Source organism: Sus scrofa, chromosome 5 (assembly GCF_054392235.1).
Source record: "Sus scrofa isolate SSC_HxYL_T2T_F1_AM1 chromosome 5, Sscrofa_HxYL_maternal_Yorkshire_Landrace_v2.0, whole genome shotgun sequence".
In the NCBI taxonomy this organism is placed as follows: domain Eukaryota; kingdom Metazoa; phylum Chordata; class Mammalia; order Artiodactyla; family Suidae; genus Sus; species Sus scrofa.
In genome coordinates this window covers 68266728-68292093 of record NC_139387.1, presented here as the reverse complement: position 1 = coordinate 68292093, position 25366 = coordinate 68266728, and the positions used below count along the sequence as shown (strand labels likewise).

General features: G+C 37.1%; 1 pseudogene; it reads right to left on the bottom strand.

Annotated features, from left to right (window-relative positions):
- Nucleotides 1-7010: 7010 nt before the first annotated feature.
- On the bottom strand, nucleotides 7011-25079 carry LOC146403423 (C-type lectin domain family 7 member A-like; annotated as a pseudogene).
- Nucleotides 25080-25366: the final 287 nt, after the last annotated feature.

Sequence of the window (25366 nt, the reverse complement as noted above, 5' to 3'; positions counted from 1 at the left end):
CTGATTTTGGAAGTACCATACGCTTCAGGAGCATCCAGAATAACTTCCATGCAAATGGGAGTCTGTGGGGAAGCTTCAGGATCAGAATTTATTAGGTGGTATTTAATAACATTTTTATATGTTAGGAACCAAGTAGAAATTGACTAAAAAAAAATAACCTGTATATATGCTGCCTCTGCTGGTTATTTTTTTAAGTTGTAAAGACTTCACATTTATCATCATTTAATATTAACAGGTTAACTGATACATATATATATCCCTAAAAATTGGTGGCAAGTTACCAATGAAGAGCAATTAGCAATTTTAGTTCTTGGGATGTTGTTAATGAGCTTCCATAACTCATTTTAACATATGTTTAACATAACTAAAACATATCGTAGTTTTTAGAAAGTCTAGCAAACTAGATAGCTTTGAATATGTTATCAATAGTATCTACAGCAAGTAAAAAATATAAAGTGTTATTATCAGAGTATGACTATATCACATCTTTCTTCCTAAAGATTTTCTGTTGTAACTATTTTGAGTAAAGAATGAGGTATTTTCAATTGGTTAATTATAAAGACATTTTCCCAAAAACATTTTCCTGTCCTTGAAATACCCACATACCTTTGCACCCAAAACATCATTGTATGTTTAGTGCTTTTTATAATGTTTTCTATATTTCTTTTCTTCAACTTTATTTAATCTTTAGGATTCCTCTAAAATATCACTCATGCTTCACTATTTTTACATCCACCAAGCCTAGTCAGTATCAAAGAAAAGGAAAAACTAAAATGACATTGATTGAAAGAATGATAAGGTCATAGAAACCAAGATTTAACCCAAGATGAAATAAATGAATAAGTAAATAAAATGAGACACAGAAAGAGAGAAATGTTCTTGATAACATTAGGTAAAAAGAACAAAGCAGAATGATAAGATATGGATAAATTAGTGTGAACTTTTTTTTTTTTTTTTTTTGTCTTTTGTCTTTTGTCTTTTGTTGTTGTTGTAGTTGTTGCTGCTATTTCTTGGGCCGCTCCCGCGGCATATGGAGGTTCCCAGGCTAGGGGTTGAATCGGAGCTGGAGCCACCGGCCTACGCCAGAGCCACAGCAACGCAGGATCCGAGCCGCGTCTGCAACCTACACCACAGCTCACGGCAACGCCGGATCGTTAACCCACTGAGCAAGGCCAGGGACGGAACCCGCAACCTCACGGTTCCTAGTCTGATTCGTTAACCACTGCGCCACGACGGGAACTCCAGTGTGAACTTTTTAATAAAGCGGAGAGACTGCATAAAATTTTAAAATAATTTTCTAAAAAAATGTCCAAGGAGTTCCCGTCGTGGTGCAGTGGTTAATGAATCTGACTAGGAACCATGAGGTTGCAGGTTCGGTCCCTGCTCAGTGGGTTAACGAACCGGCGTTGCTGTGAGCTGTGGTTCAAATTGCAGATGCGGCTCGGATCCCGCGTTGCTGTGGCTCTGGCATAGGCCAGGGGCTACAGCTCCGATTTGACCCCTAGCCTGGGAACCTCCATATGCCGCGGGAGCGGCCCAAGAAATAGAAAAAAAGACAAAAAAAAAATAAAAAATAAAAAAATAAAAAAATAAAAAAAATAAATTAAAAAATTCCAAGAAAAAATATGCTTTTAGTTGTTACATTATATATTTTTTTTCTTTTTATAGCCATTCCTGCAGCATATGGAGTTTCCCAGGCTAGAGGTCAAATCGAAGCTGCATGCATCTGTGACCTGTTCCACAACTTGCAGCAACACTGGATCCTTAACCCACTGAGCAAGACCAGGGATCAAACCTGCATCCTCATGGATACTATGTCAGTTTCTTAAACCACTAAGCCACAGTGGGATCTCCCTTTCTTATATACAATTTTCACTTATCTGCTTTTGCATTTAATTTATTTTATTGGCCATGCCCATGGTACATTGGAAGTGTCCAGGCCAGGGAATTGAACCCATGCCACAGCAGCTACCTGAGCCTCTGCAGTGACAACACTGCTGTGCCACAAGGGAACTCCTGTTTCTTCATTTTAAATTTGGTAAATATTAGATGAATGTGGAGAAATCATGAATCCAAAATTCTTGGTTATGTTATAATGTAAGGAATAGAGAAAAATGGGTTAATTAGGAAATAAATAGGGATATGTGTAAACAAGGAATAAAAGAGATAAAGGAAGATTTATTTCTAATCCTTATAGTGTTTCCATATGTAATTTTTGCTCAGTAAATAACATCAACACATTAAACTTCAAATTATTTGGGAGCATTTCTGTTCCAGTTTTGTCTTTAGTAACTAAAGATTTAGGCCTTTATTTGCCTTCTCCAGTCATAGCCTCTATTTGCATTTTTCTCACTTTAGTTATTAAATGAACAAAAGAGTAAGTGTTGACAAGGGTATGGGAAGAATTGGAATCCTTGTGCAATGTTGGAGAGAATGTATAATGATGCAGCCACTCGAGCACTACATAAATAACCTGAAAGCCTTAGGGGTGCCCTGAAGGAGGTTCATATCACCTGTGGCCATAGGGCTGAGACTGCTGAAAATGAACTTCAGACTTTCATCCTGCTTCTAGCTGAATCACAATACACATTGAACTGTCAACTTCTCAGGGTGCCTACCATTAAAGTGAGGGCATTCATCAGGAAAGAATGAGATCTTCTAGTTGGCATGGGGCCTTGGGGGAAGACTCTGATGATTCTGGAGTCTCTTCAATCCTGGTGGTAACAGCTTCCCCACCCCCACTGGCAATAGCTTCTCCTTCCTTGTTTGAGGCAGTCAACTCTGAACTGCCTGAGGAAATGATAATGGCCTCCCCTGGAAAGTAGTCATGCAAAACAATACTGATTCCCCTCAAGACAAGTCCTTGATACCCCTCTTTGCTTCTACATCCATAACTAGATTCAAGTCCCAGCAGGCCCTTAAAAGGTGTGACCTATGACAAAGAGAGCTACACTCCAAAAAACTACTTTGAGTTTTCTAAGTTATACACCCAGAAATCCAGAAAACATATGTGAGAATGGATACCACTGGTATGGACTAATGGTGGAAAAAACATAAAGTGGGATGAAGCCGAAGATTTTGATATGGGCCCACAAAGCAGAGATTCTGCATTCAAGGTTGCAGCTCAGGGAGCTAGGATGGGCTCTGATAATTTGCTTGGTTGGTTGCTTGGCTGAACCATGAATCAAAAGAAATGCCAGGCTTAGGTGCCCTCCAGCACTGGTGTCCATGCAATGGAGAGAGCTCCAAGGAATGGCTTCCACCAGCATCTATGTCCTCAAGGTGAGCCACAGCTGCCCACCCTCCTCCCCACCCCTGTATCTCCAGGACCAGCAGAAATCAGGACCTTTTATCACAGTGGCCAAGCACATACCTGGTCCTGGAGTCAGAGAAGCTTAAGAGGATCTACAGAAGGTGGAGCAGTTGGAGGCTCCATTGTTTCTTCATACCATTGAGGTGAGCTAGCAGAACCCAAGGATGTAAAAGAAATATAAAATGATCATTATTGCATCATCATAATCATCAGAAACTTTTTGCCTACAAGCATGCCTTGCAAGAGTTTAGGGTGGAAATGGTACAGGTGGGAGTGGATAAAGGGGATACTGATGAGCCACTATTCACATTTTGGTTGTTCATCCTGGAAAAATGAATTATTCCTCTGTAAGTATAAGGAAAAAAATCTCCATATTTGAAAAAAGAAAATAAAAGAAATGCAAAACTTGGGTTTAATCAAGAAGGAAGGATTCCAAGATTTATGGAGATTGGGATGTGACAGCGGATTTTGTCATTTAAGACATATTTAAGCACATAGAAAAGGTATGGAAGACACAACTTTTACCACTACTGTGAGAAATAAATTTGTGTGGGGAACCCCAGCATCCTTGAAGAGCTCTATGATAAATCTTTTCTGTCAGCTGGCCTTTACAGTGGGAACTGTAATCACTGAATTGGAAAAGCTAAGGGTGCAGGGGGCAGTGCAGGGGGCTCAGTTGCCAAATGCAAGGTGGGCACAGTTCCCATAATGGATGGCAGAGTCAGATCAGTATTCAGAACTGTCTGACTTGTGTAGACATATGGCATTGGCAAGTTGATCCTAGTGTTTCCAGAAGTAAAATAGATGAGAAGCCTAATAAATTGTTACTTGATCTGTATTACTAGAAAGGTTCTGGGTCAAGGGAACATACTTCTAACTTGAATGATAAGAATAGAGTCATAGCCTGTCAATCAGTTCCCAGACTTGAGCCAATTTATAGACCCAGGTCCTTAAAGCAAACACAAAGTCCTCTTGAGGAAGGAGCCTGGACTATTACCAAAAATGTGTACTGTTACCAGTTTTCCCAGCCTTCCCCAAAGAAACCTATAGCCTTTACTGGGGTAACTGTACACTGGGGAAAAGGAAAATTCTAGAATGTTTGGGTAGTACTAGACACAGGCTATAACCTGACATTAATTCTAGGAGAACTAAAGCATTACCCTGTTCCACAAGTCAGAATAGGGGCTTATGGAGGTCAAGGGATCAGTAAAGTTTTAACACATATCTGCCTCATGGTGGTTATTTCCCCAGCTTTAGAATCCACAGTTTGAATAAGTATACTTGTCAGCTCAGTCACCATGTTGATTCCCTGTCCTGTGGAGTGAGGGCTACTATGATGGGAAAAAACATATAAAAGCCACCAAACTACCTCTACCTAGGAAAGCAGTAAACCAAAAGCTGTACTGCATTCCTGGAAGAACTGCAATGATCAGTGTCACCATCAAGAACTCACACAGAGGTGATAATTTCCACTATATCCTCATTCCACTTGTCTTTTTTGGCCTGTGCAGAAGACAGATCTTGGAGAATGATAAGGGTATTTTTATAAGCTTAACCAGGTAGTACGTCCAATTGTAGCTGCTATACAAGATGTTGTTTCATTGCTTGAGGAATGATCCACTTTTCTAAATACCGCCTCTTCTTGGGTGTTGATTAGATCTAATCAGTTTCCACATAAAATATCATCTTATCAGTGAATAAAGACAATAGTACTTCTTCCTTTCCAATTCCTTTGATTTGTCTTTTTCTTGCCCGATTGACCTGACCAGAATTATGAATAGGAATAGTGAAAATGGGCATCCTATCTTGTTCCTGATCTTAGAGGAAAAATCTTTCAACATTTCATCATTGAGTGCTGGGGGCTTCTTTCATCATTGAGTTTTGATGGTCTTTATTATGCTGTGGTGTGAAGTTTTATCATGAAAGAATGTTTTATTGTTTTAACTTTGCATCTATTATGATGATAATGTGATTTTTTAATCTTCCATTCTACTAATGTGATGGAATATATTTGTTGATTTATGTATGTTAAATCATCCTTAAATCCTGGGGATTTTATTGGAGGCAAAGCCATTGCCTGAGCACTGAGGTTGGGTGGTGCCACTGGCTGGGAACAGTGGGATAGGATTATTGCCTTAGTTTTTGCCCAGTTTTGGCTATTGGATTGGTCTCTATGGTTGCTCAGATTCTCTTTTCAGACATCCTAATCAAATGGGACTGGATGCCCTACTCAGCAGCTGGTCAGATCTGCAAATTTGCTTCCCTGCCTGAGCATTGTCTAAATTTAGCTCCACAGCATTATAGCTCAATAGCTGGGTACCCACATTTGGCAGAGATGCTCAGGCAGGGAAGCACAGGGCCAGATGGGGCCATTGGCTCAGCTCTGCAGATGAATGGCATCTGCATGAATGCCATCACAAGCTGGGCTGTAGGATAGGTTATGCAGGTTTCCAGATGTTCTGATTAGGCTTCCTGGTTGGCTGGGTCTAGAAGCATACATGTGTGTGCTAGTTGACAGCATTTGTAGAAATTAAGTTCTTATATTTCAGGATTTTAAAAAATGCATACTATTTCACATATCAGTTTCCATTCTATTTCTTTTTCATCTTTACAGCCACACCTGTGGCATATGGAAAGAAGTTCCCAGACCATGAGCTGAATTGGAGCTACAGCTATGGCTTATGCCACAGCCATGGCAACACCAGATCCAAGCTGCATCTGTGACCTATGCCACAGCATATAGAAACACCAGATCCATGACCATCGAATGAGGCTGGGGATCGAACCTGCATCCTCACAGAGACAACATTGGGTCCTTGACCTACTGCAGTTCCATTCTAGTTTATAGAAATATTCAAATAATTCACAGAGATAGATATGTAACAAAGTTACATATAGCATTATCTATAGCAAATGACAGACAAAAATGTCTGGAAAGATACAAACCAAAATGTTAACAGTGTACCCTGGAAAGGCAAAGAAATTAGAAGAGAATGTAGTTTGTATTCAATATGCTTCCACATCTTTTCATTTTTATTTTTCAACTATTAATTCTTATATAAATTGTGAAAAATGTTTTGAAACCTAGAAGTAATAAAGTGGAAGTCACAGAAATGAAATTCATTCTATCTGAAGGTACTAATATACTTCCCAGAAAAAGAAAAATGGATATACATAGTCATGCCATGGTCCACCTCAATTTCCTGAACATCAATTCAAAAATAACTCAAATGGCTCAGTGGGTCAACGATCTGGCCTTGTCACTGCAGAGGCTCAGGTTGTTGCTGTGGCAAGGGCACAGTCCATGGTCTGGGAACTTCCACATGCCAAGGGCATGGCCAAAAGAAGAGAGGGAGAAAGAAAAAACCCTCAAATGTATTGGCCATTACTTCACAAATAGTATGAAGGATATCATATGTTTCAAGGAACTCTAGCTGAAATAGAGGGGGAAAATATATAACTCATTTCTGAATAATTTATTTTGACATTAAAATAAATTCCACTTGAAATCAAGTCAAAGAAGGTGTTTACCACCCCCTTCCCATGCAGATGAAGCTCTGACACTCAAAAGATCTAGATCAAATCACAAGTTCTCTTACATATGCAACTAACTTCACAAATAGACCAATGTTAGGATTACAGAGCATTTATCTGCATCTTGCAGGTAAAAAGCAGATGCATCAGATTGTTCACTATTTCATTTGCTTTCTCCAAATTCAAGATCAAAATCAATAGAATTCTTCTCACAAATAAAAACTGCCTGATGCAGGTTGTGGCAGCTATTTTGGTTGTTGTGGTATATGCACAGTTGTTGTTTATCTTTGAACTCTGCAGAGGTCTGTTAATGAGGGGAAAAAATTAAAATTGACCTAATATTCAGACATAAACCATGTTTTCAGTAGATATACTACTATAGGCAAGAAGGGAGTTATAGATCGAGCTATTTCTCTGTTCGTTTATTTATTCAACAAACATTTCTAGAGCACCACACTATTACCAAGGCCCTGGGATGCACATGCAGAGAAAATCTATTCCTGTCCCCAAGGGTTTCACATTCTGAGGGAATGACACATTCATTTGACACAGAAGCATCACTCTAATCCAGACAAGGGGAAAAGAGTTTGCCAGGGAAAGCAATTTGGATGTGGGAAGATTTAAGCTAAGTCTTAAAGAAGATATGCACACTTAGTGAGTAACCACTATAGAACTACTGGTACTTGGTTTCCGAGGAATTAAATCAATGCATGCACAAATAAATAAGTGATCTAATTATCTACTAAATTATTGAATAGGACCCAACTAGATGAAGAAGGGTAATCCAGATAAAGGGTGTAATATATGCAAGTATGGCGAGAGATGAAATTGCAAATCTGATATAATTAACTGCAAATTTGAAACTAACATTTATTACAGCCAAGAAAAAAGCTCTCTACATATTATTCTAGTAAAAAAAAAAAAAAAAAAAAGGACCAAATCCAGAAATAGGAGACCTGGTCCTCAGCTTGTCTCTGCCATTAATAATTGTTAGGACTGTCTTAGTTTATTTAATATGAGTAGAGAAAAATTCATCTGATCTTCAATGTTATCTATAGTTCTAAAACTCTATGATCCAATAGATCATAGAAAGATGTATCATTAAAAAATGGGGGAAAAAAAACTTATTACACTGAGTCCAAGCCAACTCATTTTCAAATCATTTCTTGGTAGTGTATACTCGTCTGTGACATGGAATGGGCTTTGCTAGACATTGAAGACAATCAGATGGAGAGTGAAGGTACTTGATTTAAACCATGGGACTAGTCATTGAACCCCCAAATTTTCAGTTACTCCCTATATATTTCTTAATCTAGAAACTTCATTAACATCCATATTGATAATATTTTAATTTATGAAGTAACCATCAAGTATAACGTCTTGTGTGCTATCGGTGAACAAAAGATGAGAGACACCATATTCTAGATTGGACATGAAATGGTAAAAGGAAAAACATGTTATTTCAGAGCATAGCAAAAGAACTTATTTCAAAGCTGAAGATCAAGAATGACTTCAAAGAGAAAGTGAATTCTAACTCAAAGTTCTAAGGGAAAAGCATTGCTAGTTGAGGAAACCACATGAATACAAGTACAGAAGCATGGAAGTCTGCAGGGTTTTTCTAATGCCAAGGATATTTTATAATATTAAAATTAAACTTTTAGGGTTGCTGTTGAGGTCAGAAAGCTTTGCTTTGTGAAACTTATCTGGGCAACACATTTCCATACTTAACAAATGAACTGAAGATCTCAAGTGTGTTTTACACATTATCGTGTATCAAGGAGCCATCTTCCCACATCCAGGGGCTGACAATCCCTTTCTGAGATAATCCAATCCAATAAAAATAAGATACCAAAGACTGAATAAATTCCTGAGAAGAGAGACCCCTATATGTAATTTAGCCCTCATCTTTTTTAATAATGAAAACAATGTGAACACTATAAAAAAGAATGAAATAATGCAGCAACGTGGATGGACCTAGAGATTATCACACTAAGTAAAGTCAGAAAGAGAAAGACAAATACCATATGATATCACTTGTATGTGGAATCTAAAATATGACACAAATGAACTTATTCATGAAACAGGAACAGAATCACAGACATAGAGAACAGACTTGTGGTTGCCAAGGAGGTGAGGGGTGGGGGAGGGATGGATTGGAGTTTAGGATTAGCAGATGCCAACTGTTATACATAGAGTGGATAAACAATAAGTTCCTACTGTATAGCACAGGGAACTACATTCAATATCCTCTGATAAACCATAATGGAAAAGAATATAAAAAGAATATGAAAAAGAATCACTTTACTGTACAGCAGAAATTAACACATTGTAAATCAGCTATACTCCAATAAAATAAATTTTTAAAAAGAAAATAATGTAAACATCAAGAATGATTATCTGATTTTTATCAAAATCCTTTTTTATACTTTCAATTAGGATTGATTATTATTGCCTTATCTCCTATGTGAAACAAGTATTAACACATTAAAAGGCCCATTACTATCAAAGGACTTCAAAACAAAACAACATGAAAACAGGGCAACTCCCACAATGGCCTCACAAGAAAAGGGCTTTTTTTTTTTTTGATCGTTTTAGGGCCATACCTGTGGCATATGTAGGTTCTCAGGCTAGGGGTTGAATCAGAGTGTACCACCGGCCTATGCCAGAGCCTCAGCAACTTGGGATCCAAGCTGTGTCTGACCCACATCACAGCTCACAGCAATGCCAGATCCTTAACCCACTGAGAGGCTAGAGATCGATCCCACCTCCTTATGGATTCTAGTCGGGTTCCTTAACCACTGAGCCATGACAGGAGTTTCAGAAAATGGGCTTTTGTTAAGAAACTGGATTTCTTCTTAGAGCAGACACAGAGAATCATCACGAGAGCCTAGTTTTGTCCTGAAATAAAACAATAATTGGTACTGTGGTTCCCAATAACAAGGGAGCCATTTTATTTACCACAAATTTTTCTACTTAACATGAAAAGATAAGTCACTGTTATTTAACATACACTTGGTTTTCAAATGTTTTTAAAAATTTTAAGTGGTTTTCTCCTTGCATACAAAAAATATGGGGAAAAATTACAGTTTCAAAACTAATTACCTGTTCACCCTTATCATCTATCTTCAAAAGATGGGAGCCCAGTTTAATGCAGAATTTTTGGCTCTCTTCAAAAGTTTTAACTCTGACAGAAAAATAGTAGCATTTCTTTTCACAGCAAGGCCATTTGTTTTTGTATGAGTCCCTGTATTTTTTTCTTTTTTTTAAAAAAATTAGAGTTAGTTTGATTCCTTCCCTGGAAAGTTTTTGCTCTTGGGTGCTGTAATCCTGACACCCTTTCCTATTACTTTCCATGAAATGTGAGGACATAACTGCTGACTCAAGAGACAAAATAACATTTACCGTTGAGAGGGAAAGAGTATTTTTCTTTTTCTTCAAAGCCTTCTCCAAGATGCCATAGCCTCCAGGACATGAGTGAAAAGTAGAAAAATACTCAAGAGTTTACAAACTCTATGGTTCTCACCATTTAATTTTTGTATTAATACTAACAACACCTTTCCTCCATGAATTCTCTAGATACATGAACGCACACTAATTATTTGTTTAAAGAAAGAAAACAATCCATTTCTCCCTTCTCTTACGCATCAAACTTTGCTATCTAAAAAATATAAGAACCAAAAATATATAGTTAATAAAAAAGCCATCCTCAAAGTTATTTTCAAGGTAAAGACAAAACCAAGATAACTGAATTATATTCTAGCAGGAAAATTTTAAGACAATTGTTAGTGATGGGCAAAATAGAAGGTCAAAGTCGAACCACAGTTGATCAATATCGGCAGATTTATATGGCCATGAATCCTATTGAATTGGTTTCTTGACTTAAACTTGCCTGATGGGAGGGGGAGGTAGTGGGAGGGATCGGGAGCTTGGGCTTATCAGACACAACCTAGAATAGATTTACAAGGAGATCCTGCTGAATAGCATTGAGAACTATGTCTAGATACTCATGTTGCAACAGAAGAAAGGGTGGGGGAAAAACTGTAATTGCAATGTATACATGTAAGGATAACCTGACCCCCTTGCTGTACAGTGGGAAAATAAAAAAAAAATAAAAAAAATAAAAAATAAAAAAAAAAGAAACTTCAGGGAAGCTCATGACTTCAGTTGTTCATGACTTTGAGAGATAGAATGGAACTGTCTGCAAGGTGAATTTCACCCCTATGAGTAAGTCAGGAGTTAAGATCTGTTTCAAGAAAGTCTAGTTAGCAAAACAGTGCATATAAGAGTAGAGCTTTGCAAAGGATCAATGGACAATACTGTCCCATAAAGGAATATGAACCTAGTAAGCAATTATACTATAATATGCATACTATAAATTAAATACACTGAAAGATTCCCTTTGCTGATTGATAGATCTCTGAAAGAAGTTCAAAAATTATTTCATTTCTTCTTTATATGCAGTGAATTAGCTTATGGGACAATAAACGGAAACCACTAAAGTTTGATTATCCCCAATTCAAAGAGGTAAGCCGACCGTGTTGCAAGAAATTGCAATTCCTAGAATGAAAAATATCTTTATCATATGTTGTAGATCACAATTTTAATAATGAAATAGAGATTGCCTGGCAATAATTTGTTATACCAATTTTTAATTACGAATGCTTCTATATTCCTCCATACCTGAGTTTAACTGATGCTTTGAATAGCATTTATTTTTCATAGGAATCACAGAGTTCTCATACTCCTGGGTGTCATTATCCAACATTTTCTGATATTTGCAAGCAACTTGGGAGTATGAAATTCATCAGTCCAAAACGGTTAAACAGGTAAAATATAAACGCGTCACACTAAAATTTTCTTTTCATTTTCTAAATGAAGAACATGCATATACAATATTAAGAGTCAGAAAAAAACTCAATCTTCTCCCATAATTTTAATCTCCTTTATCTCTCTCTCTCTTTTTTTTTTTTTTTTTTTTTTTTTGTCTTTTGTCCTTTTTAGGGCCGCACCCACGGCATATGGAGGTTCCCAGGCTAGAGGCCTAATCAGAGCCATTGCTGCCGGCCTACGCCAGAGCCACAGCAACACCAGATCCGAGCCGTGTCTGTGACCTAGACCACAGTTCATGACAATGCTGGATCCTTAACCCGCTGAGCAAGGCCAGGGATCAAACCCGCAACTTCATGGTTTCTAGTCAGATTCGTTTCTGCTGCACTACTACAGAAACTCCTAATCTCCTTTCTCTTGCTTTAGGATTATACGAGAGAGTGAAATCATCAAATGACATCACAGGTCATTCCCTACTTCGATCCTCTTTACAAGACCAGTCAGCAGCTATCCATAGACAAGACACCACTGTGAAAACCTCAGAACTTGGGGATGAGGATGAAACACCCTCCTTGACCACAGAGACTAAGAAGGATGCATTAGTAGAGAAAGGAAAACAGCTACCTTCTGACTGCATTATGCTTCCCCCAAGGCACATGGTGCCACATCCCCAGGGTCCCCCCGAGCCTATGTTTTCACCTTAAACTTATACAATGACTTTATGTCAATTACATCTCGATAATGCTGGAAAAAATATGTAGTATGACATCCTCGTTCATGATCAAATACAGTCTAATTACCTATGTATAAGACTTGTAAGTACAAGATTAAATAATGTGATGACTCTTAAGTATTTATGAACACTGAAGATAGTAAAGCCAGAAAAAAGAATTAAATGCTTGTAACTCTAACATTTACATGTGCATACATTCTTCTTTTTGTTATTGTTAATATCTCTCTAGGTAGATAAATTCTGATGAAGCTTAGAGAAATTATGATAAAATTTAGATATTTTTATTATTTCATTCTCCAAAGGACATAAACTTAGGTTAAATTGCTTCATGTATCTTTTCATAGTTCTATCATTGCTTTGATTGTTCCCATCCAAATGATTCCATAAGACAGGAACTTACGAGATTCTGGGGAAATTATTATAAGTCATCATAATTGATATATTTCCTCAGCTAAACAAGAGTCCCTGGATTTATATATTTAAACTCTTATAAACAAATTGGAACAGCACTTTTGTCTGATTAAGGAAAGATTAATTCAAATATTGATGCTGAGGTCTGCATTATAAATTAATATTAGAGAAAGTGAGTCTTAATTACCTTGAAACAAGAAAAAAGGAAAAAGAAGAGAGAAAATGATATCCATTAAATATAGCATTGTTGAGTAGGGGTGTGTGTGTGTGTGCCTGACTATTTCTTTGCATGTAATGATGCTGGAAAATTTCTTTTGGTAACATAACTCCTTTCTTCTATAGAAAATGCTCTTCTGGTGTTTGGGAGGGATTGAGCGAAAAGAAGCTAATCAGAAGAGTTATGTATAGGATGCTTTCACTGATATGACAGAAAAAACTCTTATAATTATAGTGGTCCAGATGAAATCATGTGAGCCTAGGGCTGTCAGTGGATAAAACCTGTCTGAAGATAAGGACAGGAGTAGCTGAGCACAGCTAAAAGACCCCAGAGGAGAGAACCTGCCACATCATTTTAGTTCACAAATTCAGCTGTGCCGAAACCCAGAACTGCTCTTGTAGTTGCCATTTAAATGAGCCTATGATATCATATAAGATAATTAACATGTGGAATCTAATAAAAATGTTACAAAAGAACTTATGCACAAAACAAAAACAGACCTAAAGGTTTTGAAACTAAATTTATGGTTACCAAGGGGGAAACTCTGGGGGAAGGGGTGGATAGGGAGGTTGGGACTGGCATATACACAGTACTATATACAAAATTGATCACTAACACAGACCTACTATATAGCTCAGGGAAATCTATTCAATAATTTATGATAGCCTCTATGGGGAAATAATCTGAAAAAGAACGAGTATATGTGTATATGTATGGCTAATTCACTTCGCTATACCTGATACTAACACAACATTGTAAATCACCTACACTCCAATAAAATTTATTTTTTTAAAAAATGAGCCTATAAATTGTTTTGTTTAAATTAGTTTCAGTTGAGTGTCTGCTTGTCTCACCCTTCAGCCTTGCAAACTATTAGAAGAATAAAAATATTTATTGCTGGCACGGTGGGAGAAAAAATGTTTTCTTATGCTTTGACAGTAGAAATTCAAATTAATACCACAGATTTAGGAAAATATCTCACAAAATATATTTTATTGGGAATATACATAATTTCCGACCCAGAAATTTCTGAGAAGCCTCCAGGAATCTAGCTCACAAAAATTAAATCATTAGTTTGTAAGGATGTATGTTGTAGTGTTATTTATAACCACAAAAATTTGGAATAAAATAAGTGCCCCGCATAGGGGCTGGTTGCAAAAGGTCCAATAAATTCTCATTATGGATTATGAGGTTGTCATTAAAAAGAATGAATTACAGTTTGATTCCCAAAACCTATTTTCTTTTCTTCTTCATTTTTTTAAAAGTTTTACTGAGGTATAGTTTATTTACAATGTTGTGATAATTTCGGCTATACAGGAAAGTGATTCCGTTATACATATATGCACATCTATTCTCTTTCAGATTCTTTTCTAAAACCTATTTTCAAATGAGAAAGACAGGATGTATGAAAGTACATATAGGATAATCACCCATTATAATGCAAACATTGAATTAGCTGGTTCTTCCTGCAGGTAGATGGAGGGGAAGGTAGGAAAGGATACATTCAAGTCCTTAATATTTGTTACCAAGAGTGATGCTTTTGTAACAAGGATGGGAGCAGGGGGAATCAAAGGAGTTGTAAACATATTGATGGAAACAGTCACCATTGTAAGAACAAATAAGAACAAATCTTACTTGTTCTTATTTCAAGGACAAAATAAAAGATTGATCCAGGGAGCCTTAAAACAGTGCCATAGTCACTATATATTGTATTAATAATAAAGGAAGAGTCGATCTAAATGTTAAGGGGAAAATATTCAAATTAGAGGAATACAGAGGTGTGCAAAATTAAATTAAACTGGAAGAAAGAACTGCTTTAAATTTGTCTTCAAACGAAAGTCATCAGGAACCCATAAAATAAGTAGCAAAATATTAATGCCAGTGAACTCAAAGAGTGAATGTGTATGATTTGCAGTGGGGTGGAAAGGACAGTAAATGAAATAAAACACATAGTTCTCGTTGTTAAGAACTGTTTACTAAAGACTTTCTTCTTTGGGTGGCATGAAACAGATGAAGGCAATTAAGAGGTACAAATCTCCAGCTATATAATAAATAAGTCATGGGGATATAATATACAGCATAAAGACTGTGGTCAATAACATTGCAAGAACTTTGTATGGGGACAGATGGTTAATGGATTTGTCATGGTAATCATTTCATAATTATGCAAATGAAAAATTATTATGTAGTACACCTGAAACTAACACAATATTATATGTCAACTATATTTCACATAAACTTAAAAAAGAAAAAGTAAAAAACTTAATCTCCTTTTTTAAAAGGAATTTCTTCTTTGGATTCATGAATATTTTTTTTTCTTAAGTCCTGAGAAAGACCTGGAAAAAAGAATATTTCCGACATCAAAATGTGATTATCTCATTAGACTTACCCTTAACTCTCCCTTTGGGAAAAAAAAAACAAAATTTATATAAAATCCAATGTGAGGAATGAGGTTTCTGTAAAATGCTTACCCTGAGTAGCAAAAAAAATGCTGATAAAACATATGGTTCCTAGTATCACTGCCATAATACATGCAGAAGATACTGCTCAGAACTCTGTCCAATAGAATGTGTAAATTGAGGAGAAAGTGTTGCAAGGCTTCAATCAAGGAATTTTTATCCGAGCTTGTGTCTCAAAAAAGCACACAGGTTAAGAATGGAACAGCTGAATGAATCAGTCCTGTCATGAATAGCTATTATATAACCCACTCAGCTCACATGAGTATTTCGTCTTAACCATCTATTAGAACTATTCACCTCTTATTTGTAAATCGTTGATGCTGCCAACTTAAGCATAACTTGGTGGTGTAAAGGAATTGAGGGGGAAAGGTAATTTTCCATTTTCTTTTCAAAATAACATTTACTTTTTAAAAGAACAATCTGTTCTTTCTTGAATTGCTTTGCAATATGCATGGCATTTCCCTTATTTGGAACTACTCCCCCTAAAAAAACTTGTTACTTTTAGAGTAGAAAAGAGGAATACCAATAACATAAGCTAGTGATTTTAAAATTTAGGTGATTACAGCATCCCTTCCCAGCCTGCTATTCAGGGAATGAATATAGTAACAGAGACTGTCTCTGAGAAAATAAGCAAAGGGTTAAGGGTACTATTTACTACAGTCAATTAGGAACTAGCCGGGAGTTCCCGTCATGGCGCAGTGGTTAACACATCGGACTAGGAACCATGAGGTTGCAGGTTCGATCCCTGGCCTTGCTCAGTGGGTTAAGGATCCGGCATTGCCATGAGCTATGGTGTAGGTTGCAGATGTGGCTCGGATCCCGTGTTGCGGTGGCTCTGGCATAGGCCGGTGGCTACAGCTCTGATTAGACCCCTAGCCTGGGAACCTCCATGTACCGAGGGAGTGGCCCTAGAAAAGGCAAAAAGCCAAAAAAATAAAAAATAAAATAAATAAAATTAAAAAAAAGGAACAAGCCAAGATTCAATTCAAATGCTAAGGGAGCTGGGAGTTGGTAGACACGAACTATTACATCTAGAACGAATAAGCAATGAGGTCCTACTGTACAGCACAGGGAACTATATCCAGTCTCTATCTCTTAGGATAGAACATGATGGAAGATAGAATGAGAAAAAGAATGTATGTATACGCATGACTGGGTCACTATCCTGTACAGCAGAAATTGGCACAACACTGTAAATCAACTCTACTTGTATAAATACAGTGTGTGTGTGTGTGTGTGTGTGTGTGTGTGTGTGTGTGTGTGTGTCTATATGTATATATAGCATATATATAAAAATGCCAAGGGAGAAATTTCAGACTATGGCCATGAAGGGAGGAAATGACAAACACACTGCAGGACCTAGAAAATCCTCTGAAGAAAAAACTCGGTCAGAAATTTGAAGTCCTCCCTGATCTTGTGTCTTGCTTTCAACCTGCTCATTCAAGTCACAGTCACAGCTAGTCGGAACCAACACAAAAGTCTGCTGACTAGATTTCCTTTAGGACAATGACTAAAGTAGACAATAAATATCTTTAAATAGTTGAGTGAATCACTCAGGAATAAACTGAGAAATTGACTACATGAAAATAGTCTTGGTTAAAAGGTTCTTCTCTTCTAAAACTCAAAAAGAGACATGCATAGTTTGAAAAAAAGTATTATTTGGAATATACTTTACAATATAATTACATATTTAATTAATGGTTATGGCTTTATTTATATAATTTCATTTAGTCTCAACAACAATGCCAAGATTTTTATCATTCTTAGTTTATAGATGATGAAGCTGAGGTGTGGATATTGGTAATTAGATAACTGGCCTACTGGTACATCACTAATTATTGGTGGAACATATTAAAACCTAGTTCTACCTGACTACAAAATGTGTTGTGTTACCTCCAGCTTCCAGTAATGACAATTTGAAGTGAAAGGACTATTTCAAAGGAAAACAGGTGTTTTCTGAAATATGCTCAAGCTTAGGTTAGAATACCTATCTGTTGGATCCCTTAACTTCTGCAAAACCTTGAATTTTCTATAAGTATTAAGCCATTCCCTGTTCCATGCTGCCCTCAGAAATTTCTGTTGAGATGATCCAAACCCCTTCACTGAGCAGTTTGAATAAATATGATTAAAGTGTGTTTTTTCTTGTCTGTGATCTATTAAAATTCAGATGCCATAATAGCTCTGAAGTTCTCCATGGAGTCTTAAGAGATCATAGCAAAATTCTGAGTGGTCTAACATTCAGGCCATGATGGAAATTCAGAAACTTACATATACTTTTAACCCTGTCATGTTAAGGAATTCTTTGTATTTGTTGACTTGCTTGGATCTGAGTCTGAGAATGAGCATGAAATTCTGTATTTCTCCAAGGCCTTTCCAACCTGTTTTTCTGTGGCTCTTTATAGAAGAGAAATATCCTCAGCACCAATTACCATGCTGAAACAACTGTGGGACTAATCATCATCCCAGAGAAAAAATACAGATGCCAGGGCAAGATGTGTTGGTATAGGGAACAATATGTTTCCAAGACAATCGGGAGCAGCAACCCCCTTAGCCCTGGCCACACTCGGATTTGCTCATCCAGACTTTAGAATCTGGTCAGGCTACAAGGAGACACAGCATGGATTGTAAGCATCAGGAATAGATTCATGAAAAAACAGACAAAAATCTCTCTTCTCATAGAAACAATATTATAATGAGGGGTGGAGGGAGGATAGATAATAAATAAGTTTTAAAAAATCATAGTCTATGAGAAAATGGTAAAAAACAAACAAACAAACAAACACCACCACCTCAGGGAGTCTCCATTGTGGTACAATGGGATTGGCAGCGTCTGCAGTTTCAGGATGCAGGTTTGATTCCTGGCTCAGCACAGTAGTTTAAAGGATGCAGCATTGCCCACAGGTGTGGCATAGGTTACAACTGCAGTTCGGATCTGATCCCTGGCCATGGAAAATCCATATAACCGTCGGGAGGCCAAAAAAGGAAAAAAAAAAAAAAAAAAAAAACCACTTAGGAAAGTAGGATACAGAGTACTGAAGAGTTACAATTAATTTGAAAATTTAGATGACGTGAACAAAATCCGAAAGATATTTAATTTATTAAGACTTACTCCAGAAGAAAATTTTTATGTGTTTTAGACATCAGGACACAGCAGATGTTCACAGACTGGTATATTTTCAGGTTAGTCGGGCTTGTGCCACACTAGTTGAGAATATTTTAAATCTCATCCTTGCCAATAACTGCTAATGAAAATGAATCTAAAATATTCTCAAAAAGAAAACGGTAGCTCTAGACTGTTTTTTGTTTTTTGTTTTTTGTTTTGTCTTTTTGCCTTTTCTAGGGCTGCTCCCGCGGCACATGGAGTTTCCCAGGCTAGGGGTCGAATCGCCGGCCTACACCACAGCCACAGCAATGCGGGATCCAAGCCATGTCTGCAACTTACACATTCTGCATTAGTATGATTTCTATTAGTTAGTTACTATCAGTCATTACTACTTATTCTCATCAGGTTTTATGACCCATGAGGTATGAGACTTAGCTAACTTTCTCATTAATCTGTTCTTACCAATCACAGGAGATGGCACATTCTAAGCACATTCTAAATACACATTCCTGTGTGTATTTAATTGAATATATGGTTATTCCTTTATATGTGTAGCATTATCTAATATACCAAAAATTGCTTGACTCTTTCTACTGAAATAAAATCACTTAGCAACTTAAATCTTTACCTATATGAGATCAAAGTTAAACCTAGAAAGTTCAAAAAGCTTTTAATATAAAGGTTCAAGCATCTCCTTAAATAAAATATTTTACTAATTTTAAATTTACATACAGTAATTTTCACCCTTTTAAAGGGTATAGTTTGATGAGTTTCAATAAATAAATAGATTGTATTTGCACACCTAATGGAGATATGGAATATTTCCATCTCCCAAAAACTTACCTCATGCCCCCTTTGTAGACAATCCTCTCATGTTAACCTTGCCCCTGACAGCTACTGGCATTTACTATTCTAATTTCTTTCTCTATAAATTTGCCTTTTCTGCAACACCATACAAGTGGATTCTAATGACATTTAGCTTTTTTTATTATGACTTTCTCTTATCACAATGCTATTGAGATTTATGAATATTGTTTATGTATCAGTAGTTATTCCATTGTATAGGTTGTTATTCATTCATCCGTTGATAGGCCTTTGGGCTGTTTCCAGTTTTTTAGTGATAATGAATAAAGTCATAACATTCATGTTATAGGGCTTTGTGCGGATATATGCTTTCATTTCTCTTGGGTAAATACCTAGGTATGATTTCTGGGTCATATGATACGTGTATATTTAACTTCATAAAAAATGCTAATTGTATTCTAAAGTGGCTGTACCATTCCTCACTCATATGAGGATTTTCAGATGTCCCACATCTTCACCAGCACTTGGTATTGTCCATATTTGTAATTTTAGCCATTATGGTAAGTACATGGTATCGTGCTGTGGTTTTAATTTGCTTTTACTGATAACCAATCATTTTCTACCATCTCTTTGCCATCTGTATATCTTCTTTGGTGAAGTGTCTATTCAAATCATTTAACTATTTTTTAATTGAGATTTATATAAACAGACCACCAGTTTCTTGTTACGTGAGCCTCTTCAATGGGCAACTCATAAATGGCAGTTGGCTTCCCGCAAAGCAAGTGAGCGAGAGTGAGAGAGCACACCCAAGATGGAAGCCTAACCACAGAAGTGACATACCATTACTTTTACCACATACCATACCTAGAAGATAATCACTAAGTCCAACTCACACTTGTGAGATTATAATAGGGCAAAAATAGGAGAAGACAGGAATCATGGGAGGCCATTTTAGAGGCTGCTTACCACACTCATATAAAAATGCAATTACGCATTGATTACATACTGTGTAAACTTGATACAATTATTTATTATCATAACTTTTCATAGATTCTTTTGAGTAAATTCTTTATATAAGATCAGATCATCCAAAAATTAAGATGATTTTTATTTCATTTTTTCTAATCTTGTGTGCATTGTATTTCTTATTCTTGATCAGCTGCATGGGCTGGAACCAGTACAACACTGCAAACAAGACAGTAAGAATGGATATCCTGGCTTTGTTTCTGATCTTAGGAGTAAAGCATTCAGACTTTCACCTTTTAGTATGATGTGGGATAGAGTGCTTTTTTGTTTTTTTGTTTTTTTTTTTTTTTTGGTATATGCTCCTTAGCAGGTTATCTTTTTCATAGTTGTCTGAGAGCTTTTATTAAGAATGAATGTTGAATTTTGCCACGTTATTTTTCCTGTGTGTATTTAGTTGAATATATGGTTATTCCTTTTATGGTGTTGAAATAGTTAATTATATTAATTGATTTTCAAATGTTAAAGTAACATTGAATTCCTAGGATAAACCCCAATTGGTCATGTTATATTAAGCATTTTTATATTGCTGGATTTTATTTGTTAATATTTTGTTAAGAGATTTGGTCTATATCAGGAGGGTTATTGATCTGTAATTTTATTTCCTTAAAATATCTCTGTTGTTTATGTCACATGCTGCTGATGGATGTTCCATGTGCACTTAAAAAAAATGTTTTGTTCTATTGTTGAGTATAAGGCTCTATATACATCAGTTAGGTCAATTTGGTTGCTAGTGCCTTTTCAGATTTTCTAAATCTTTATTTTTCTGTCTAAATATTCTGATAATTACTGATACAATTGTGTTGAAGTGTCCAGCTGTACTTAAGGATTTGCCTATTTCTCCTTTCAAGTCTATCAGGGTTGACTTTATGTATTTTCAAGTTCTGTTATTGAGTATATACACATTTAGAAGTGTTAGGCATCTTATTGCAGTGATACTTTCAAAGCTATGTAATATTCATCTTTATCGCCATAGCAGTTGTTGGAATTTTTTTCAGTACTATAGACTTTCACATGGGAAATCTAGGATTCTTACTGCCCCAAAACTCTTGGGTGATTTGCCTATTTTCACTCTTTTTTTAACTCTTTGTAGTTCAGTTGGGATATTTCTGTTGATTTATCTTCAGGTTTACTGGGACTTTTTTCTCTGTCTTGTATCCAGTTTTTTGATAACCTTGAAGAATGAATGATTTATTTCTGATATCATAGTTTTTCCCCACCTGGTTTTCCATTTGGTTTTCATATAGTTCCCATATCTCAAATGAAATTTCCTCGTATGTTTATTTATATTTTCCTGAATTTCCACAATTTTTTGACATATTAAAAATTATTTTTAAAATTTCTTGCTGATAATTCCAACATCTTGAACATAGCTGAGTTTATTTCAGCTGATTACTTTATCTTTTGGCAATGGGTCATTTTCTTCCTTTTTTTAACTTTGTGTCTAAAATTTTTTTATTGGATGGTAAACATTGTAGGACTGGGCGGAAATAGAGATGCCTTTTCTTCTGTAAAGCTATTAGTCTGGGTACTTGGGCTGGTTTATGTTTCATTGCTTTGGAGGTCATCTTCAGTTCATCACAGACTTCAAATTCTTTTAGCAATGCGCTGCTGCTACCTAGTGCTTAGTGTAGGGTCTTTGTGGCTGAAGAGTTTTTCTGAGCGTTTTGGTTCAATGCTATGATTTCAGCAGAGCCTGTACACCTGCACCCAGAAGGGGGGTCTCTCTCCAAACCCTTGCCTCCCCCAGTGCTAAGCTCTTACAGTTTTTCTTCTGTTTTTGTTCCTATTTTTGTTTTTTTAGGGCCACACTGGCAGCATATAGAAGTTCCCAGGCCAGGGATCGAATCAGAGCTATAGCTGCCAGTCTACACCACAGCCACAGCAACGCCAGATCTGAGCTGCATCTGTATTAAAATTGTATACATTTCAATGTGTTTAATTTGCATATATACATTCCATATGTGGTTAAATACACACTATTTTAATTTAATTAGGAAAAGTGCCTGGGGAGGAAAATGAAACTTTTTTACAAAGTGGTGTTTACTGTTGATGATAAATGGAAATGATAATGGAGTAATCACAGTTCAGGCGTAAAAAAAATGGAGGTGGCAGCCAGTGGGGATCTGGTCTCAGACACACCCCTGCACTGCTGAGGACCTGTATTTTCTTCAAACTGAATCAAACCCAAGGATACCATCAGGTGTTTTGGGAACAACATCCACCAGCTGCATGCTCTATGGTCTCAAGGTCCCCCCTTATCACTATGCAACCATTTCAGACCTCAACCAATCCTTTCTTTTTTGTCTTTTTAGGGCCACACCTGCAGCATATGGAGGTTCTCAGGCTAGGGGTCGAATGGGAGCTGCAGCTGCAGGCCTACACCACAGCCACAGCAACTAAGGATCTGAGCCATGTCTGCAGCCTGCACCACAGTTCACAGCAAGGCCAGATCCTTAACCCACTGAGCAGGGCCAGGGATCAAACCCGTGTCCCCATAGGTACTAGTCAGGTTCATTACCGCTGAGCCACCCTGGAAACTCTACCAACCAGTTCTTTCTTAACACGCATCCTTACTTCTGGCTGGCTCCCATTATAATTCTTAACAAACAACTTGTGTAACTAATTGCAGCTTTGCAGTTTTTGCCTTTATAAATTCCCTCCATCTTGTAATCCAGGAGAATACGTTTCAAGTGCTTCTTGGATCCATGTCTCCCAGGCTGCAGTCCTAACAAACTCCAAATAAATGCCCCTTTATTTCAATCAGGTCTTGGTTTCTGCAACTTTGGTTAACAATGTTAACTGAAAGCACACAGGACTTCATAAATATTTGTAATTCTCAGATTGACCAAAGGGTACTGGTAAGCATAATTAATACTTTCACTGTGAAATAATGGAATATAAACAAGAGATGAGATCTTCAAGCATGGTCCCAGGGCCGGAAGGATAAGCACCACCTGAGAACTGTCAAAAATGCAAATTCTTGGGCCCCACCCTGGAATCACCGAATCAGAAACTCTGAGAGGGGAGGCCAATAGTCTGTATTTTTCAGAAGCACCTCAGATGTTTCTAATGCAAACTAAAGTTTAAAATCCACCAATAAATACTGACATTAGAAGCAAATGAGTCACAGCTCTGAAAATCTCCTGGCGTTAAACCCATGGGTAGAATAAATAAAAGATGAGAAACTAAAAACGATAAATAGGAGTTTCCATCATGTCTCCATGGTTAACAAATCCAACTAGGAACCATGAGGGTGAAGGTTCAATCCCTGGCCTTGCTCAGTGGGTTAAGGATCCAGTTCGATCCCTGGCCTTGCTCAGTGGGTTAAGGATCTGGTGTTGCCATGAGCTGTGATGTAGGTCACAAACGCGGCTCCGATCCCACGTTGCTGTGGCTCTGGCGTGGGCCGGCAGCTACAGCTCCGATTCAACCCCTAGCCTGGGAACCTTCATATGCTGCGGGAGCAGCCCTAGAAAAGGCAAAAAAAAGGACAAAAAAATAAAAAATAAAAATGATAAATCACCAGAGGTTAACTATAGTTCAGAAGTAAGGATGCACCTAAGCATAAAATTCTTTCTTAGCCTAGATTTTTAAAAAAGGTACAATGTTGAATCATTCATGTGACATCCCATTATGTTTTTGTAGCATAAAAACCAGTCTGGGGAGTTCCCTTCGTGGCTCAGTGGTTAACAAATCTGACTAGGAACCATGAGGTTGCAGGTTCAATCCCTGCTTGATCAGTGGGTTAAGGATCCTGCGTTGTGGTGGGCTGTGGTGTAGGTCGCAGACATGGCTCAGATCTGGTATTGCTGTGGCTGTGGTGGAGGCTGGCAGCTGTAGCTTGGATTAGACCCCTAGCCTGGGAACCTCCATATGCCACGGGTGCAGCCCTAGAAAAGACCAAAAACAAAAACAAAAAAACAAGGGAAAAAAACAGTCTTTGAATTGTACTTTATGTTTTTGCCTTCATTTCAATTTTTTAAAATATTTATTATAGCTGATTTATGATGTAGTTTCAATTTCCGCTGTACAGCATAGTGACCAGTCATACATGTATATATATATATACATTCTTTTTCTCAAACTATCTTCCGTCATGTCCTATCCGAAGAGATTCGATGTAGTTCACTGTGCTGTACAGTAGGACCTCATTGCTTATCCACTCTAAATGTAATAGTTTGCATCTACCAATCCCAAGCTCCCAGTCCATCCCACTTCTTCCCCTTCCCCCTGGGCAATCACAAGTCTGTTCTCTATACCTGTGAACCTATTTCTGTTTTGTAGTTGGGTTCATTTGTGCCATATTTTAGATTCCACATATAAGTGATATCATATGGTATTTGTCTTTCTCCTTTTGACTTACTTCACTCAGTAGGATAACCTCTAGTTGCATCAGCACTGTTCACAATGGCCAAGACATGGAAAAAAAACCTAAATAATTTCAATTCTTGGTGCCTGAGAAAGCTAAACTCCAGGTCTAGGCTAGCTAGAAGGACAGAGCATTATCCTTCACTTGCGGGTGTGACATCAGGAACAGGCTCAGTTAGAGAGATTCAGTTCACCCTAGACTGAGATGTAGCTCTGAACTCACCTTTCACTGATACATCCCCTTGATTTCTCCCCTTAGTGAATTTACAGTTGTTCTTTTTCATGCGTCACCTACTTTCCTACCAGGACCTCACCCTTCTTGGCTCACCTTCACAGATCAGCAGTTAGTGAAAGCTCAGGGAACGTCATCATTTGATATTGCTTTGTTAAAGAGTATTCAAACCAATAGTAAATTCAAAAATACAAGCAAATAACACATAAGCCAGTTTTTGACTGCCTGCTATGGGCTATGCCCACGTGACCCTCCACCATCACGAGGAATAACGAGAAGTCCATTCTCAAAGATGCTATAAAATGCTCTATGGAAATAAAACATAAAAATAGACCCCCA